Source organism: Pituophis catenifer, unplaced genomic scaffold (genome assembly GCF_029215685.1).
Source record: "Pituophis catenifer annectens isolate HBS135680 unplaced genomic scaffold, rPitCat1.0.hap2 SCAF_6, whole genome shotgun sequence".
NCBI lineage: Eukaryota > Metazoa > Chordata > Lepidosauria > Squamata > Colubridae > Pituophis > Pituophis catenifer.
In genome coordinates, this window is record NW_027256886.1 from 10,316,594 (window position 1) to 10,337,046 (window position 20,453).

The following is a 20,453-nucleotide window of genomic DNA, read 5'->3' on the forward strand; positions in this document are numbered from 1 at the left end:
GGACCATCCTTAACAAAAAACCAAAGCAGCAACAAAAGAACTAGCAATGGAGGAATTTAACCATCATCGTTCACTTGAGAATCCACAAGACACATTTTTGCTTGGCTTCTTCTAAATATAATTGCACTCATGATTAATGCAACTAAGTTATCCCTAGTTCTCTTTTCATCCATGCCTACATTTGTCTCGTTCTAAGCCTAGTCAAATCCCCCCTAATTCCAATGGGAGCCGGCAAAGCCCATGCTTAACTCTCTCACTAAAATCTGGGAGAATCTTGAGAAGATTAGCTTTGGCTCCGTTGGTTATTTATTAATTATCTCCGAACAATAGACGACCTTAAAGCTGTAGTCCTGTTCTCTAAGGCTTAAGTTTGTGGTAGGAGTATGCGTGTAGGCATGTGTTTTTCCACTTACCCCCATTTTTCTTTTGGCTTGCTGAGAGCCACCTTTGTGTCATTCAGGTGCTCCATGTCGGCAGGTGGATTCGCTCTGTCACCTGCCCATAATACAAAGGCCCCTCTTCCAGAAAGGAGAGGAAAGCAATATGCAAAACAAACAGAGAAACCCAAGAGGAAAACTATACCCCTATAGACCGGACTCATAGCAACAGACACAGAAAGACTATACTCTTGTTGGTTGTTAACTTTTTCCAGCCATGAAGCGGCAATTCCTTTGGAACGGCAATTCAGTGAATGTGATGTAACAAACCCTTGGGAAATGTTGCGTTCCAGTGGCTGCCAGCCCTTCTTCAGCGTTGTAAGCCCATCTGGGACAAATGATCCCATTCTGATCAAGCTGATGGTCTCTCAGATGACCACAAATGGCAAAGGCACCGACTTGGGGTGAGGGGATAAGTCAAGGGTCTCTGGTTTGCCCTCGGGTTTCATTCCTTATGATGAAAAGGAAGGAATGAGAGGCAAACTGAAAGAAAGACAAAGGGCTCTCTTTCTTCTCAAAATAGAACATTATTTTTAACCAGTTACCTACCACATTTCTGGGAAACGTAGCTTGAGACTTTAAATAGCAAACGGTCACACAGGGACAATTTAGTGGGCGACCCTCATTCTTCTTGTGGGTCTGGATTGTGTGTTAGCAAAAGGATCTGCTGCTTCCCTGAAGGGTCTCTCTCTCTCTCTCTCTCTCCCTCCCTCCCTCCCTCTCCCTCCCTCCCTCTCTCTCTCTCTCTCTCTCTCTCTCCTCTGAAGCGGATTTATGAGACGGCAGTCTAGAGAAGTCATTCTTGCGTCTGTGTTGTGTGACATTGACAATGCCTTCTAGTTTGTTTAGGCCTCCGTGTGTACGCAGAGAAACATCTGCCGCGCTGAAGTGTTTACTGCTGACATTTAAAAGATGGCTTGAAATCAAGTAGCAAATTCATTTCCTTGTTGAAATAATAATAATCTTCCGTGGATTGCAATTCCCAGGAGAAACAAAGAGCGGAAACCTCCAGAACGACTTTTCCTGATTTAATAGCAGTAATGGTAAAATGTGCCATTAATAGAAAGGGTATCCAGAGACTTCTACGTTTATTGTTGTTTTATAAAGCAATGTAATCTTCACTGTTAGGGTAGACAGTCTGGGGAAGATGGATGCGTATTTTGCCTTTTCTGAACATTATACTCTATGAAATATACTGAGTTCTATGGTTTTCAGAATAAATTTTGACTTCTCACTACACCTTTAATCCTTTTACTATAGAATGGACCAAATGCTTTTGCTGTGCTTTCATTTGTTTTAGATTTAAATTTGTCTTTAGAATTGTTTTATTATTGAGTACATTTGATAGTAGTAGTCATTCCAATAGAATACAATATATGTAGCTCAAGGGTGAACTGTGAATCCTTGGTGCTCTCTTGATTGTTTGCTTGTAGACATTTCATTACCCAACTAGGTAATGTCATCAGCATGAGGGAATACAGGGTCTGATCCCCAGAAGCACAATTGGATAAGAACGTTTAGTCCACATTAGAAATGTGAGCATGGAAAATATCTCAGAGGGGATCCTATCCAGTTTCTTGGACTGTAACGATGACAGGGGAGAAATTTACTTTCAGACATGCAAGATTCTATTAATGTAACCTTACAATAAATTAGAATTAGTTCACCTCTCGATTTATGTCGAGCATTGTGAGGTAGTCCAGACAAACACAAAAGCTATCATGAAAAACAACACTGACTGCTACTTGATAGACTAGCCATGAAGGCCTTAAAAAAGGTATTTGTATGGTGTGATGAATCTATACCTATTTAAATCAGAATGGTGCAAGTAATTGTATTCCCTGTGAAGCAGGGATAGGAAGGATATTAATATTTTTGAACTTTGGTATTGGAGAAGATTCTGAGAATACTATGGACACCCAAGAACACAACAAGGTTGACTCAGCCTTCCATCCTTCTGAGATCGGTAAAATGAGGAGCCAGATTGTTGGGGGCAATAGGCTGACTCTGTAAACCGCTTAGAGAGGGCTGTAAAAGCACTGTGAAGTGGTATACAAATCTAAATGCTACTGCTAAATGGATCATGCCCTGCTTTTTAAGAATCACGATAACTGTAATGAGTCTTTACAGCAGTCAGAGCAGGGGTGAAATGCTCCTGGTTTGGACTGGTTTGGCTGAACTGGTAGTGATGGCAGCTGGTGGTTCAGAGAACCGGTAGCGATGGTGGCGCAAAGCTCCGCCCACCCACCCAGTCGTCATTACTTCCTGGTTTTAACCAGGAAGTAACCTGTTTTTTACCCTCTGTGCATGCGCAGAAAGGTTTGTGCATGCACAGAGGGTCCACGCACACACTTCCAAACCGGTTGGAAAGATAAGTAGATTTCACCCCTGAATCAGAGTCTTTTTGTCTGGAAATCGTAAAATAATGATAATAAAAAACAGATTGCTTTAATGAACAGCATTACATTACATTAATGAATAGGACGTGCTGCTCTCATTCAAAGCCCAAGCCACTTCTTTCTAATCATTTTCAAGCATGTACAACCCTACACATTATCTCCTTCAAAGGGAAACCAAATGTAGATAAGCAGCTCATCCGTCAAACGTCTCTGTTGAATCTGGGAAGTATTTAGTTCAGTTCACTTTTTACTGACTGTGTCTATTTCACGTTGCGCATTAGAACAGTCTTCTATTCAAAGGTATGCAGAAACATCAAAAAGTTGTACAGAAATGCATACCTTGGTGCAAATAACCCCAAATGCAACTTATCAAGAGAGATTAATTTAAAAAATGTGCACACACGTGCACCCCTCACTTACAAAGAATACACGTATGCAGGTAGTCCCTGGCCTACGAGCACAACTGGGGGCAGGCTTTCCATTGCTAAGCAAGATGGCTGTTAAGTGAATTGCATTTCATCTTATAATAATAATAACTTTATTGTCATTGTACGTGTATACACAGTATACCCATACAACGAAATTCACTTAACGCCCAAAGACCAGGTCCAACACAAATAACAATTCCCCAAACAACCCCCCACCCACCACAATTCTCCACCCCTAAACCACCCAAACATCCACACAACAGACCAAGTAATACTGTCCAACAGCTCACTGATGGTGGCCCTTTAGTTCATTGTTGAGTGCAATTATAGCTCTGGGATAAAAACTATTCAGAAAACGTGTGGTCCGAGTTTTAATTGTTCTGTATCTTCTGCCAGAAGGCAACAGTCCAAAAAGATTGTAAGCAGGATGGGAAGAGTCTCTGAGAATGTTATGCAACTTCCTCAAACAGCGAGATTCGAAGATGTCGTCCAGGGCTGGTAGCTGGAGTCCGATGATATTCTGGGCAGTTTTAATGTTTCTCCGTAGAGCTTTTTTGTCCACTACAGAGCTGCTCCCATACCATGCAAGAATCTTATGACCATTTAACACTGATGTTAGGCAAATTCATACAGTTCAATGAATCACATGCTCATTAAGTGAATCTGGCCTCCTTCTCAGAAGCAAACTGGGAAGGCCACAAATGGTGATCACATGACCCTGGGAAACTGCAACCTTGGTCATAATCACTTTTTTCAGTGCTGTTGTAACTTAGAGCAGTGCCTAAACAAATGATTGTAAATTATCAAGCATTAGTCCTCGACTTACGGCCGTTCATTTAGTGACCGTTGGAAGGCACTGGAAAAAGTGACTTCTGACCATTTTTCACTCTTACAACTGTGCAGCTTCCCCATGTTCATGTGATTTATATTTGGGTGCTTGGCAACTGACTCACATTTATGACAGTTGCAATGCCCGGGGAGTGGGGGGTGGGTGGGGGGTCATGTGATCACCTTTTGTGATGTTCAGTGGGGTATCCAGATTCATTTAACGACCATGTTACTAATTTAACAATTGTAGTGATTCACTTAACAACAGTGGCAAGAAAAGTCGTTAAATGAGGCAAAACTCACTTAACACATTTTTCAATTAGCAACATAAATTACGGGCTCAATTATGGTCATAAGTGGAGGATTACTTGTTGTTGTGACCCAGGCCCACGTAGTTAATATTAAATGCAAAACAGCTCCAAAAACAAACAGATTTTATTTAAACAGTTGAGAATTAACTCCTCAGCTTATTCCAAATTAAATGAAAGCAAAGTTCTCAAAACACCATTCTTCAGTTTATCTCTGACCTCGGGATAATTAGGGAAACTGCCAAAGGCTTTTCTTGGCAACAGTTCAGGAACAGAAGACGCTGACAAGAAAGAAATACATCCAAACATGAATCAAATCTCTCAACGGTTGTTTTCCGGCAAAGAGGCCAAGAGCCGTTGCTGGTTTTTTAAGCCTTATGGGAGGGGCCAATAATCTCTTGGCCTTACTCCTGAGTCGTCCTCTCTGCTTTATCTGCTCCTGCCTTCTGGCAACTCTCATACGTGCTCTAGGAACAGGCTCCTCCTGTTCCTCTGCCTCTCTACTGTCAGCCTCTGGAGGCTCCAAAGTCCGTATATCACTCCCCGATGGCTCTGGCCCCATCTCTGCCTCCAACGCAGAGCCCTCATCCAGGCCTTCCCCAGCCTCCAGGACTGGCCCATGTTCTTCCTCAGCCTCATCACTGTCCAACTCCGCTGCCAGCTCCGCAGGCTGCGGGCGGACCACAACACTTGTACCTTTAAACTGACTTTAGCAAAATAATATTTTTCTCCAGCAGACATTATTTGAACTATATATCAGGACAGGGTGATGGGGAATGCCCGAAGAGGACAAGATTATAACCACATTTATTAAGAAAGATATCAAGACTGTTATTTTGTTGAGGCTTTAAAGAACTTTACTTTAAAGTTGTGTTTGGAATAACTTTGTCTTCTGTTTAGTGCAGAGAAATGTTAAAACAAAACTTCAGTTAAAAGTAGGTTAAATGGGAGCAGTAAATCAAAGAGAGGTGGCATGGCCAGTGGCAGAAGTAGAGATTGCCAAAGTTAATGTGGAAACAGAATATTATTGGCAACAATACACTTTCTGCATTAGCCTTAGGACTGAAGATTGATTCAAAAGAATTGCAATTAGGAAGCAAACATTTGACATATCTTGATCAACTTCTGGTTGCTACTCTATTTCCCCCAAAATAAGACCTCCCCGGATAATAAGCCCAATCGGGCTTTTGAGTGCATGCGCTAAAATAAGCCCTCCCCGAAAATATTTAAATGCATGTGCAGCTGGTCCTCACCATTTCCTCTGGTTAGGATTAGGGAGACAGAGATGGAAATCAGGTAAGATGGCAAGAGGAGCCCTGTCTTCCTCCAGGTGCCCCAAAATAATAAGATCTCCTCGAAAATAAGCCCAAGCGCTTATTTCGGGGTTAAAAAAAATATAAGATAGGATCTTATTTTCGGGAAAACACAGTAATAGTCCTAGAAGAAAACATAAATTTAAGCCACTAATATATAAATGGAGAACAAATCCCACTCCTTCTAGCACTGATGATATTACCTAGTTTGGTAAAGAAATATCTGCAACCCCCCTCCCCACCAAAAACCAACTAAGCATAGAAAGCACCAAGAACTTCACAGTTCAACCCTGAACTACGAATATTGTCTTCTATCTGTACATAAATGTAAACAAAGACAAAGTTTTTGTAAATACATGTGCAGTGTTGTGGGAAACGTTTGGCAGTCTAGGAAACGGTGCTAAAATATCTTTGCTTATTTGTGAATTTGAGCTTAAGTATCTTATTTTTTTGGTGCTTGCAAGTTAGCCCTGCCAGCTAAGAATAATTACGGGGCGGAAAAAGGAAGAAACATGCAAATAAAGCCAGAAGAACAGAAACTACAAATAAGAAGAATAGCAGCAGTGGATTAAAACTTACCTAATTTTCTTTTTTTAAGGGAAGGTATTCAGTATGAAAGTGCCCACAATGTAGCATAAGAGAATCGTGCCATTCCAGAGTTGCCAGCAGAAGTTTTTTCAAATTGTCAGCTATCTGATCCTTTTAGATGGACAAAGGGGAATTGAGCCCAGGATTTTTGAATGCCAGGTTCAAGCGGTAGAACTCTGGGGAAAAGGTGTAATTTATTATTCCAAATTAAGGGAGATCTCTCTGGAGATTTTTTGCAGATTGAGATGCACAGAACAGAAAATTCATCTAAAACTTTTCTGGGCTGCAGTTCCTAAACTAACTGGAAAGTTTGAAAAGAATTTAGCACCATCTACAGTCAGAATTTAAATTAAGCATCAAAACTATCAGTAGGAAAGCAGAAGAAACATTTTGCGCAAGGACTCCACAATGCACATTTATATATATTTATTGTAGAAAGTTAGCACCCACCCTTCTCCTAGAAGAATGAAATATTCTAGGAAAAGGCAGAACATTATATCTCCCTGGATGAGAAAAGGAAATACATGCTCTTGGAAAGCAGCCCCCACCTTTGTTACTAGCCCCAGAAAGGCTGGGCCAGCTTATCTACAAAACAAAGGCCTTCACCCTCAGGACATGATAGGATTAGTCCACACTCAAGATCCAAACGAGGACAAAGCCATTAAGCCATAATAGTAATGGCCCAATACCCTTTCAGAACACAACCCTCTTCATTACATCATCACCCAGCAAGATTCAACCAAGCCTGGGACTCAAGTTATCCTTGCATGGCCCCATGGGAGTCTGACAACTAATTGGATACCTGCCCTTAAAGAGGAACAGAGGGTATAACTCTCTCTCTCTCCCTCTCCCTCTCTCTCTCTCTCTCTCTCTCTCTCTCTCTCTCTCTCTCTCTCTCTCTCTCTCTCTCAGCTGAACCCAGATGACATTTCTTCCAACATTATATAAAGGTACATTTACTGTACATATATTTCAAATGTACTTTTGCAAATAGTTATATTATACTTCTGATTATCCAAATACATTCTTATTTCCTTTGTATATTCAAACCCAAAGAAATTTGACTTTGAGCCCCTCTGAGTAAAGATAATTCAATTCACGGTTATTTTTAACCCTCCAATTCTGAGGTAGCTGTGGAAAAGGTGCTGATGAAAATTTTAAAAAGGAACAAATTGTTTTTCAAAGTAAATGAAGATTACAAATTTACCAGCATAGCGAATGGATGGATTAAAAATAAAAGTGTTTGTTTTCTGGATTTCTTTTCTCTGCCATCTTTATTCCTTTGCTTTGTGTTGTTTTGTGGTTTTTGCATTGTTCCTGGATTTTTAACAGTTTGTAATCCCCCCCAGAGTTGCTAACACATATGTAAGCATATATATTTTTTTTTAAAAAAATGACCCTGTAATCTCTTGCATTGGGGTGGACTCAGGGCGACTGAATAGAGCTGAGAGTTTACTGGCTAGATGCCCTTCCTGATGCCTATGCAGAGGCCATAGCAGATATTTTCACTTTGCATCCAGAGAGAGAAATGATCTGCTGGTACCTAGGATCGAACTCACAGATTGTGAGGCAAGAGGTCTACTTTTAGGCCACCACACTGCTCTGCACACTGCATATAAATGTAATAAATTGTTGTTGTTGTTGTTGTTATTGTTAGGATTAAACGTGACAAAATGATTAGGGCTGAAACCAAAGTCAGAGAATAGAAGGATTTAGATATTTGTGTGTGAGTCCCTTGGACTTCAAGGTGATCAAACCGGTCAGTCCTAGAGGAGATCAACCCTGACTGCTCTTTAGAAGGCCAGATCCTGAAGATGATACTCAAATACTTTGACCACCTAATGAGAAGGAAGGACTCACTGGAGAAGAACCTAATGCTGGGAACGATTGAGGGCAAAAGAAGAATGGAACAACAGAGAACGAGGTGGCTGGATGGAGTCACTGATGCAGCTGGCATGAGTTTAAGTGGTCTCCAGGGGATGGTAGAGGACAGGAAGGCCTGGAGGAACGTTGTCCATGGGGTCGCGATGGGTCGGACACAACTTCGCAACTAACAACAACAACAACAAATGGGTATGATTTTGATATGTCAAAAAACGGAACTGATTTTTTCTAGTGTGCAAGAACCAATGACAAGGAACCAATTGAAAAAGATGTCCCTGTCTCTCAGCCTTAGGAAGGAGGCTGAGGCAAATCACTTCTGAAATCTGGCCAAAAAAACTGCAGGAACCTGTCCGGGCTATTGCCAGGCATCAAGACTGACTCAAAGGAAATAATAAAATAAAATGACTACACGAAGCAACATGTGCTTCAGATTCCTCAATTTATAATTCATTCATTCACTTTTACTTTCAATCACCTTGGTGAGGCACTTGTTGTTTCTGTTCTACCTCATTCAAAGACAAGATAGACATGGCTTGGCATTGGGTGTGTGTGTGTGTGAAATTTCTTAGTCAATACACTCACATATTTTCAATGGAGATACAGGATTTCTCAATCATTTGCAGTAACGAAATACTTTAAGGGAACACATACAGTAACTTGGTGCTCTCTGAGGTTGGTTGTTTTCTTGCAGACATTTCATTACTCAGCTTGGTAATACCTTCAGTGCCAGAAGGGAAGGGGTTTGCTATTTGTATACAATAGTAGCTTGCCCTGTCAGTGTTGGTAGGAATGTTCTTGGTGGCTTCTTGATTACTGTATTTTTCGGAGTATAAGACGCACCTTTTTCCCCCCAAAAAAGAGGGTGAAAATCTGGGTGTGTCTTATACTCCGAATGTAGCCCCACCCAGCTTCTCAAATGGAGGTTTCAGAGGCTGAAAAAAGCATCAGAAATGAAGCTTCAGAAAAGAAGCTCCCAAGCAGAGCTTCAGAGGCTTTTTTTTCTGAAGCTCTGTTTTGGAGGCTTTCAGAGGCAGGAAAAAAAGCAAAAAAAAAAAAAAAAAAGGCACAGAGCTTACAACCAAGGAACCTGTTGCTAAAATTCACCTCTGGGAACAGCTGATTGGCGGTATTCCGGGAGGCCGATCCACCTGCCAATCAGCTTTTTTCTTATTTTCCTCCCCAAAAACTAAGGTACGTCTTATACTCTAGTGCGTCTTATACTCTGAAAAATACAGTAGATTGTTGTTTATTGTTGGATTGTTTATCTGAGTTGGTAATTCCATGGCTCTGGGGTTTTGTTGGTATGGCACTTAGCAATAGCACTTAAACTTATATATTGCTTTACAGTGCTTTACAGCCCTCTCTAAGCAGTTTACAGAGTTGCATATTTCCCCCAATAATCTGGGTCCTCCTTTTACCCACCTCGGAAGAATGGAAGGCTGAGTCAACCTTGAGCCTGGTGAGATTTGAACTGCCAAATTGCAGGCAGCCAGCAGTCAGCAGAAGTAGCCTGCAGTACTGCACTCTAACCACTGCGCCACTGCAGCTCATATAGTATAGTATTAATCTCTCTCTCTCTCTCTCTCTAATAACCTACAATGCCTTTGTTATTTGTTAACTGCTTATACATCACATATGTACACACATGTGATATGATAGTTATTTTTCAGTGTTTGATGAGCTGTCACAGAGAAGACGGGGGTTGACCTATTCTCCAAAGCCTCTGAGGGCAGGACAAGAATGGAAGATCATTAAAGAGAGATTCAACCTAGAACTAAGGCGAAATTTCCTGTCAGTGAGAACAATAAATCAATGAACATCTTGCATCCAGAAGTTGTGGATGCTCCTTCACCTGAGGTTTTTAAGGAGAGATTGGACAGCCATTTGGCAAAAATGATATAGGGTTTCCTGCTTGAGCAGAGGATTGGACCAGAAGACCTCCAAGGCAGTGGTGGAATTCAATTTTTTTTTACTACCGGTTCTGTGGGCGTGGCTTGGTGGGTGTGGCAGGGGAAGGATACTGCAAAATCCCCATTCCCTCCCCACTCTGGGGCCAGCCAGAGGTGGTATTTGCTGGTTCTCTGAACTACTCAAAATTTCCACTACCGGTTCTCCAGAACCTGTCAGAACCTGCTAAATAGCACCCCTGCTCCAAGGTCCTTCCAACCCTATTATTCTGTGTTCTATGTAAACTCACTTGCCCTGCTATATCCCGGCCAAAAGTTGTACAATGACGGGGGAAGAAAGATTACTCTGTAGAAAATAGTTGCTTGTGAAAACTGGGTCTCTTCCAATAGAGACCAGTACAGCTCGTCCTTTTATTTCTTGCCAGCATTGTCCTTTGCACATTCATTTCAACATCATTTCAATCTGTCATTGAATCTGTTATATGATCTGCAGCATACCAGTTCTTATTTTGGGGACCTGTCATTCCAACCTTGTCTGATCTTTATGGATTGTTTCCTGGTGACCTGCATGACAGTTCTTATCCCTGGTCACTGGTATAGAGATCTGGACTAGTTTGCTCCCTTACTTTTCATCTGTTTCTGCATGCCCAAATTTTCCCTGAAATCAAATTCTTTTCAGTTATTTTTCTCAGTGTTTTAATTGTAACACAAGGAATGTAGAAATGAATCAGGGGTAAAATTCAGCAGCTTCTGACAGCTTCTGGAGAACCCGTAGCAGAAATTTTGAGTAGTTCGGAATACTGGCAAATGCCATCTCTGGCTGGCCCCAGAGTGGGGTGGGAATGGAGATTTTGCAGTATCCTTCCCCCAGGAGTGGGGAGGGAATGGGGATTTTGCAGTATCCTTCCCCTGCCACACCCACCAAGCTGCGTCCACCAAGCCACACCACGCCCACCAAGCCACGCCCACAGAACCGGTAGTAAAGAAATTTGGACTTCACCATTTTCAATTGAGTTAAGAAGGTCTGGGCTATTCCCAGGCCATTCCAGCAGTGGAACATGATTATCTTGAAACTCCCAAAAAAGTGGTGTTATTAGCCATCAAACCTCAAAAATACACTTTTCCCGAAAAGTTTCCACAATTTTGGCCACTACTGTATATGTGTGTGCAACATCCTGCCATGTGCACAGGCAAAGAAGTGAGGCTTTGGTCAGTTGCCTTCTCTTGTGTTTCCCACCCTGAGCCTGTGGGATCCAGGGCAGAAAACATCCTGCAGCCAAGAAAACTCCACACCCATTTGCACTACTCAGGTGACCCTGAGGACACAGCTAAACCTCCAGGTGGCCTCAACGACCCTCTAAAAGGATGCAAATGACCAGCTGTCTGCAAGGAATATAAATCCTTCCATTCCCCACCATCCAGTCAGAGCTGAAGAAGCTTCTTGGAAGAGTAGCAAAACATCCTCAAAGAAAAACAAAGTCCAGTTGCTTCCTGAAAAAGCACCTTTGGGTTTTCCACCCTTGTGGATGCTCATTTCAGGAGGTCCTTGACTTATGACCATAATGAAGTTGATCATCATAGTCAAACGTCATGATGGCCCTAAAATGGGTGACTCAATTTTACTATCTTTTTTCGCCGAGATTGTTAAATGAATTACTGCACTTGTAAAGCGAATCTTGTTAAGTCAGGGGTGGGCAACTGTGGCCCTTTTACAACCTGTGGACTTCAACTCCCAGAATTCCTGAGACAGCTTGGCTGTCCACAGGAATTCTGGGAGTTGAAGTCCACAGGTTGTAAAAGGGCCACAGTTGCCCGCCCCTGTGTTAAGTGAATGTTATTGTTGATATATGGGGATGCGGTGGCTCAGTGGCTAAGATGCTGATCTTGTCGATCGAAAGGTCGGCAGTTCAGCGGTTCGAATTCCTAGTGCCATGTAACAGGGTGAGCTCCCGTTACTTGTCCCAGATTCTGTCAACCTAGCAGTTCGAAAGCACATAAAAAAATGCAAGTAGAAAAATAGGGACCACCTTTGGTGGGAAGGTAACAGCGTTCCGTGCGCCTTTGGCATTCAGTCATGCCGGCCACATGACCACGGAGACGTCTTCAGACAGCGTTGGCTCTTTGGCTTTGAAACGGAGATGAGCACCACCCCCTAAGCGTCAGGAACGACTAGCACATATGTTACTTATGGTTGTTAAGCAAACCAATTGCTATGAGTGCAATTTTGCTGAAAACTGGGAGTGCCAGTTCCCAGCAAAACCATTGTAAAATGCATGATTGTAGGATGTTGCAAACAGCCATTAATGCAATCTTCTTGCAAAGCACCAGAAGTTCAGTCATGGGATAATGATTGAGGGGGGAACTATTGGAGCTTTGAATTCAGGTGATAAGTAGCCTCAAAGTAGGTCCGTCATGACTTTAAATGATTCCTAGTGACCAGTTATAAATTGAGAATTATCTGTGTTGCAATGAAACCTTGCTCCTTTCCTAGGTGTGGGATTTATAGAAAAAAGAAAGTTTGTTCTGTGGTGGCACCTCATTTATGGAACCTCAGGGTTGCATCACTTCAGATTAAATGTTTTAATTATTTTAAATATTAATTATATTTTAATCCTATTGCTTTTAATTTTGAAAGATTGCCTAACTGCTGATTCGTTGGTAGGAAAATTTTATTTTGCATTTGAATGTGTGTTTGTGTGCGTGTGTTATCCAACTGTATTTTTTAGCAAATAACATTAGGACAGGGACGGTAGGCACATTGGTGCTCTTATACACACCCCTTAAAGACCTCTTAGGAATGGGGTGAGGTCAACAGTAGACAGTCTAAGGTTAAAATTTTGGGGGTTTTGGGATGAAACCACAGAGTCAGGTAGTGTATTCCAGGCATTGACCACTCTGTTGCTGAAGTCATATTTTCTGCAATCGAGTTTGGAGCGGTTCACTTTAAGTTTGCATCTATTGTGTGCTTGTGTACTGTTGTGGTTGAAGCTGAAGTAGTCATTGACAGGTAGAACATTGTAGCAGATAATTTTATGAGCTACGCTTAGGTCATACCGAAGGCGGCGTAGTTCTAAGTTTTCTAAGCCTAGAATTTCAAGTCTGGTGGCATAAGGTATTTTGTTGCGAGCAGAGGAGTGGAGGACTCTTCTCGTGAAATATTTCTGGACACGTCCAATTGTATTTATGTCCAATATGCAGTGTGGGTTCCAGACAAATGAGCTGTATTCGAGAATTGGTCTAGCAAATGTTTTGTATGCTCTGGTTAGTAGTATGATATTACCGGAGAAGAAGCTACGCAAGGTTAGGTTTACAACTCTTAATGCCTTTTTGGCGATGTTGTTACAGTGGGCTTTGGCTGTTGATAAAAATAGGATGGCCAACATGATCGCCGACATCCGATGACAGATATGGCACAAGAAGAAGAAGAAGAAGAAAAGGCAGAGACCTTGTTACATTTTTAGTACGCAGCCTGGGGGAAAAAAAAGCTGCATGTTTTAATATGCAGCCTTAAAAAAATAGTTGTTACTGCCTCGAAACAACTATAGCATGAAAATGTCCTGTCTACCGCATCATTCTGAGACACTGGCCTTTCCTGAACCCATGTCACTGAGCCCTTTAAAATCCCTTCACTCAGCCATTCAATATTTATTCTAAAGGCAAATGATATGAATATTTAAAATGCTGTCCCCAAAGGTCAACGCTTGAACTCTCCATGTCAGAATTCAGCTTGTTGCCGGCAGCTATTATGTTCTGCATGACAACACTGGTGAAATCTGAATGTTTTCATCCTTTTGCATAATCAAGACCGAAGCTGAATTGATAATGTTTTGAATCCTCATTGTAAACTCGCTGCTGGAAATGAGAACCAAACAAATAGTTGAGTTGGGTGTCAACCACAGTTACCTTTTCCTTCTCACAAACTCTACATTTAATTAGAGAACTGAACTGGATGATTCAGGACTTTTTGCTTGAAACTAAAAAAAACCCCCAAAACTTTGATTTTAAGTTTGTATGATTAGACAGATTTTGTTATTATGGAAATCGCTTAAAATGTTATGAAATACAAAGGTTGAGGTGGTAATTTTTAAAAATATTTTATTGCATTGAAAAAAAGTCAGAATCTCTTTTTCTTCTTCTTTTTTGCACTTGTCTCTTTCTTTTAATTCTTTCACTTTTGGTTTTTTCTTTAATGTTATCTTACATTAAAACTTAATATTGGGGAATATCCGGAAACCTGTTCTGGAATCAATTTACACCTTTTTTCTTAAAAGGCATCAGGATGATGCTACCCAACAGGACTGTCTGTAAGGAATATTTAAAAAATAGATGAATGCCACAACATTGCAATCAAAATTCTGCCTATTTTTTAAAATATACGTTGTAAATGTGACATATATTAAAAAAAAGACTTCTGATTGAACCATTGTAGCTACCATGCTGATTTTTTTTTTTAAACTGCACTCTGTAGATATCCCTAGAAATGCTAAACTGAAGTAGCATTTTAAGCTGACTTAATAATCAGGGAACCTGAATTGTGGACATGATATCAGCAGGCCACTATCAAAGCTGATACCAGCCAGAAGATAGAACAACTCAAAGAAATAGTGCAAGATTGGAAAATATGATGAGACCTGACCCATAGAATTGTCAAGAGTTGGATGTAAGTGAATGGATAATGTCCTCCTTCCCCGCCCTCCTCCTCCTTTTCCTCCTTCCTCCTCCTCCTCCTCCCCTCCTCCTCCTCATATTGGGTGGAAATGGTTGGAGTTAGTTCTAGTTTTTGTGTGTAAACCTGTAAAATGGTCTTAGAATCTCTGGTCTAAGCTGCTTCCATCCTGACATCTTTTCGATCCTTAGCAAAACTTCTGTAAGGAGCTCATTTTGCCACGAGATGTCACCATTTCCTTTCTTTTGTGAGAAATTTTAGGATGTCCTCCCTTGTATGCTGAATTAGTTGATGTGTGGCCTATTCCAAACAGTGCAGCCACCATATATATATATATATATACACACATACACACACACACACACACACACACACACATATCTTGTAATACTTCCAGAGAGAGAAGGAAATAGGTCCTCAGACTAATTTTATTTCCTTGATATGTGAACTTTCAAATGTTGACATGCTGTAGCCTTAGACTGCAGTTTCTCATAATGCTAGATGTTTTGTAAAATATGAATCCCAGGTAATACACACAGAATAACAGAGTTGGAAGATGTTCTGACCCAGCCTTAGCCAAACCAAGAAATAGACTCCTTGTCCTGAAAAACTCCTCTTTATTTAGCTACTGTGAATTCATGGCATTCACACACAGAAAAGTCCAGGCAATAATCCTTCCAAGGGTTAATTGCAGTAACAGACCTTATCAGTTCCTTGGATACTTGCCAGGCCAAGAGCTTCTTCCAGTTGCAAAGCTGTAAATTAATTCCTGGCAAGCAGTCTCTGAGGCACGAACCACGATAAGCAAATCTTCCGAAAGAAATCTGAACTGTTGTCTCCTGCAACCATCACTCCCCTTTTGCTTCTATTTGTTCCCCAGCCAGGGAGGGGCCATTCAGCGTCCACTGTGCATTTCTTCCCAAGGTGGCTCCTGTTCCTCAGTGCTTCTCCTCTCTTGACAGCTCTGCGCATACGCGCATCTGTAACAGGCCCCAGCTGTTGTTCTTCCCCACTTATCTCTGACTCCAAAGGCAGCTAGGAAATGTTGAATGGCCCTGGCTCTATCTCTGCTTCCGATGCAGAGCATTCATCAGAGCCTTCCCCAGACTCCAGGACTGGCCCAAGTTCTTCCCCAACCTCCTCATCATCTGAGTCTGCCACCAGCTCCGCTGGCAGCTGGCAGGCCATAACAGAAAGGACTTTGGAGGTCTTCAAGTCCACCCCCTGCTCAAGCAGGGAACCCTATATCATTTCAGACAAATGCCTGTCCAGTCTCTTCCTAAATGTTTTATAGGTGGCATTTAACACCAGTGAGATTGGCTAAAATGTATAGAAATAAATGTAGATAACTGTAAGAGACACATGACACAGTACTGTTAAAAAATGCTTATTGTTGTGTAAATTGGAAAAATGGAAAATAAAAATTTGAAAAAAAAGGAAAAAAAGCCTCTAGTGATGCACCCACAACTTCTGAAGGCAAGTATCTTTCTCTTTTTATGTTTTCCACAGACTAATGATAAATTAACTTTATATATCCCATAGTTACTTCTAAGTAGCAGTTTCCTGTTTCCTTATTCCAACCCTGGGAAACTTTATACTCCCAACATAAGTCCGACAGTTGTGATGTATATACTTAAGTGGACTTCTCTACAATTCATGTGAGTTTGCATCTGTAGATTCTCAACCTCTTCTCAGTATCACACGTTAAAAGGATTCCCATCCAGCCATTATTCCACCTGGTCTCATTTCCCCATGAATTTTGATTGAAATGGGATAGCTTTCCCCAGCCATCACAATCCATCAGCATCAACAAACATGGCGAATACTTCTGGAAGATCAGGGTTGAAGTCAAAAGAGATTAGAATAAACATCTCTCTGTGTCTCTGTTATTCATGGTAGGGATCTCATTTCACTCAATAACCATGACAGAGATCAACTCTTCCAGTGGAAGTCCCAAAGGTGCTTCTTCAAAAGTTAACTGGACTTTGTTTTTCCTTGAAAACATTTTGCTTCTCATCCAAGAAAAGTCTTCAGGTCTGTTCGGTTCTTCAGAACTGAAGAAGCTTCTTTGATGAGAAGTGAAACATTCTTTTTTTATTATTATTATTTAAAAGGATTTTATTAGTAAATCAAAAACATTGGACATGGTGTGACGTCTCCAGTTCAAACATTTTCATCAAGTTTTACCTTATGATTAATACAATTCCTTATCTCTATACAAGTTTATATTATTTGTCACATTTCAAACATGTAGATTCTTACATCTGTGAAGGTTACATCAATACCAAATTCAAGAAGTGAAACGTTCTTCAGGGAAAAATAAAATCCAGTTGCCTTTTGAAGAAGCACCTTTGGGCAGCGGTGGATTGCCAATATCCTTACCACGGTTTGTCTCACACACGCCTTCTGTGTATGTGCCCAGCCTTCCACACATGTGATTTGCTCACTTGCACACCTTCCACGCACACGCCCGTCCTCAAAAACATTGCAAAATATATTGGCATAAACCGGTATGAACCAGTACGAACCGGCTGAATACCACTTCTGCCTTTGGGACAACTGTGACCTGGATGACTGAGAATCTTCATAGACATTCTCCCAGTGGAATCCTCTTTAACCATCCTTAAAGTTCTTAAAGCCATCCTCTAAAGAGAGGGGAAAGGTCTTCTTCATTACCAGCTTTTTCCATATGCTAAGAGAAGCACATTCTTCATTATTTATTAAATAAATAAACAATGGATATTGTCCATCTCATTGTTTGGGGCATTCAGGGCTTGTTATTTATGAAGGATCTCCTTGACATTGAAAGATCTCTAATTTTCCAGGATGGATCATTGCACCAAGGAAAGGAGGAAACATCTGTTGCAGACCATTGCCTTCTACATTTATGGGGTGATGGAAGAGTGGGCAGAATTACTATACTTGTCCCTGATTCTCCTGAATAGTATAAATACAGCAGGCTTTTAAAAATGACAGAAGTGTTGCTTCTATTTCAGTGATGGGAACAATTCTTAACAGCAAGAGCAGTTTGATCATGGAACCAACTACCCAAGAATCTGACAGCTGTCCTTCATTAGCTGTCTTCAAGCAGAGGCTAAAAAGCTGCCTGTCAAGTAATATTTTAAGTTTGGATCCCCGGAGGAACAAGAGTCAAGCTCAATGATTTAAGTGTGATGTTCTAAATCTCTCTCTTTAATCTTAGAAACATGTTGCATTGATCACCCACCTGCAATTTCTAAAATGGTTGCAAAAGTCTTTCTGTAAACACACATTATTCTGATGCGATCTTCCTTTCATGCAGCTCCCACATCTGTCTCTCACTCTCTTTAAACACTTCCTTAACGATAACAAGTGGTCATTTCTCCTCTGTATTGCTGCAGCTGAGATACTTTTAATATACAGCCTGTTGCTATTTTTTTTAAGAGTTGAAAGTATTGGAAAATGGAATTTTTCTACCAGAAAGGTTTTAAACTTCTGTTTGAGGTCATTTTGATCTTCCTTCCTTCCTTCCTTCCTTGCTTCCTTCCTTCCTTCCTTCCTTCCTTCCTTCCTTCCTTCCTTCCTTCCTTCCTTCCTTTCCTTTCCTTTCCTTTCCTTTCCTTTCCTTTCCTTTCCTTTCCTTCCCTCCCTCCCTCTCACCCTCCTTCCTTTCCTTTCCTTTCCTTTCCTTTCCTTTCCTTTCCTTCCCTTCCCTCCCTCCATCTCACCCTCTTTCCTTTCCTTTCCTTTCCTTTCCTTTCCTTTCCTTTCCTTTCCTTTCCTTTCCTTTCCTTTCCTTTCCTTTCCTTTCCTTTCCTTTCCTTTCCTTTCCTTTCCTTTCCTTTCCTTTCCTTCCTCCCTCCTTTCCTTTGCTTTCCTTTCCATCTTCCTTCCCTCCCTCCCTCCTTCCTTTCTTTTCCGTCTTCCTTCCCTCCAGGGGTGAAATCTAAATTTTTTTTGCTATCGGTTCTGTGGGCGTGGCTTAATTAGTGGGCAGGGCTTGGTGGTAAGGTGACTGGGTGGGCGTGGCCAAGTTAATGTCACTTATTTGCCCTTTTTTAACCTACAAAACACAACACAACACAACTGGCTCACCCACAATGTAAAAGCAGCTGTGCTAGACCCAAAATGGCCCCGCAACAAGCAGGAACCTCACACAGCCACAAAAAGCCCAAAAAACCAACTTTCACACTTTACACACACAAAATTCCACATACAGCTTTGTGAGATTTTGTGTGTTTGTGTAGTTAGAGTGAAACACTACAGAAACACACTAAATCTCAGAAAGCTGCAAAAATATTATTTTATTTTATTTTTATTTTTATATAAAAGCAGCTAAATTTAAAACTTCCTAAACTTTAAATGGCTAGGTCTAAAAAAAGAACAACTAAAAAAACCCCCAATTAACTATTTTTTTTAAAGCTCCTAAAGGGGAAAAAACTTACCCAATAGAACAGGGGTCTCCAACCTTGGCAACTTTAAGACTTGTGGACTTCAACTCCCAGAATTCCTCAGCCAGCTTTGCTGGGAGTTGAAGTCCACAAGTCGTAAAGTTGCAGATAGAGCTGCTCACCGATGAGCTTGATTGCAGGCAGGGAGATTCAGTTGCTTGCTGATGCAATAGATTGCAGGTATTACAGCGTTGCGACCAGCAGCTAAGGTAAGCAATCTGGAGGCTGGGGTGTGGGGGGGGGGGGGAGAAAAAAAGAAACTTTTTTTCTTTTACATGGCTCTGGCGATCCAAGCTGAGTTGCCTGATTAGCAGGCAACTCAGCTGGGATCATCAGAGCTTGCCTGGTCAGAGCCATTTAAAAGGAAAAAAAGGCTCTGATGATCGCGCGGCTCAGCTGGGCATGGGGGGCGGGGGCAGGGATTTTTGCTACCGGTTCTCAGAACTGCCCACTGCCATTGCTACCTACTCGCCCGAGCCGGTCCGAACCGGGAGCATTTCACCCCTGCTTCCCTCCCTCCCTCCCTCCTTCCTTTTCTTCCTTTCCTTCTTTCCTTCCTTTCCTTCCTTTCCTCCCTCCCTTTCCTTCCTTCCTTCCTTCCTTCCTTCCTTCCTTCCTTCCTTCCTTCCTTCCTTTCCTCCCTCCCTTTCCTTCCTTCCTTCCTTCCTTCCTTTCCTCCCTCCCTTTCCTTCCTTCCTTCCTTCCTTCCTTCCTTCCTTCCTTCCTTCCTTCCTTTCCTCCCTCCCTTTCCTTCTTTCCTTCCTTCCTTCCTTCCTTGCTTCCCTCCCTCCCTCCCTCCTTCCCTCCTTCCCTCCCTTCATCTGTTATTGGCTTACAAACGACTGTTTTCTTTACCTTTATCTTTTTACTATCAGAAAAATATTAGTGAATATATTAATGACATAGAAGTTTGGGGAAAAAGCAAAACTGATTAAAACATTTTTTAAAAAATATATTTCTGAAGAAACTCATAAATATTTAAATGTGGCAACAAGAACAGAAATATAAGCTCCTAAGAATATTCATTTCATTTTAAAAAAGTGTTACAGAGACTTTTCCCATAGCATACTTACAATATTCTGTTTTTAGTTTAACAGTTGTTCTGTGTTTCATTCATGGTTGCTGTTGTGATTTATGGCCATATGCAGTTTGTATGATGTCCATCTCATGGCAGTTAGTATCTTCCTTTCTTTTTATGCCTTTTTTAAGGGGACTTTTTTTTTTTTAAAGCAGAATTGAGGCTGACCTTTCCATGTTTAGGAAGG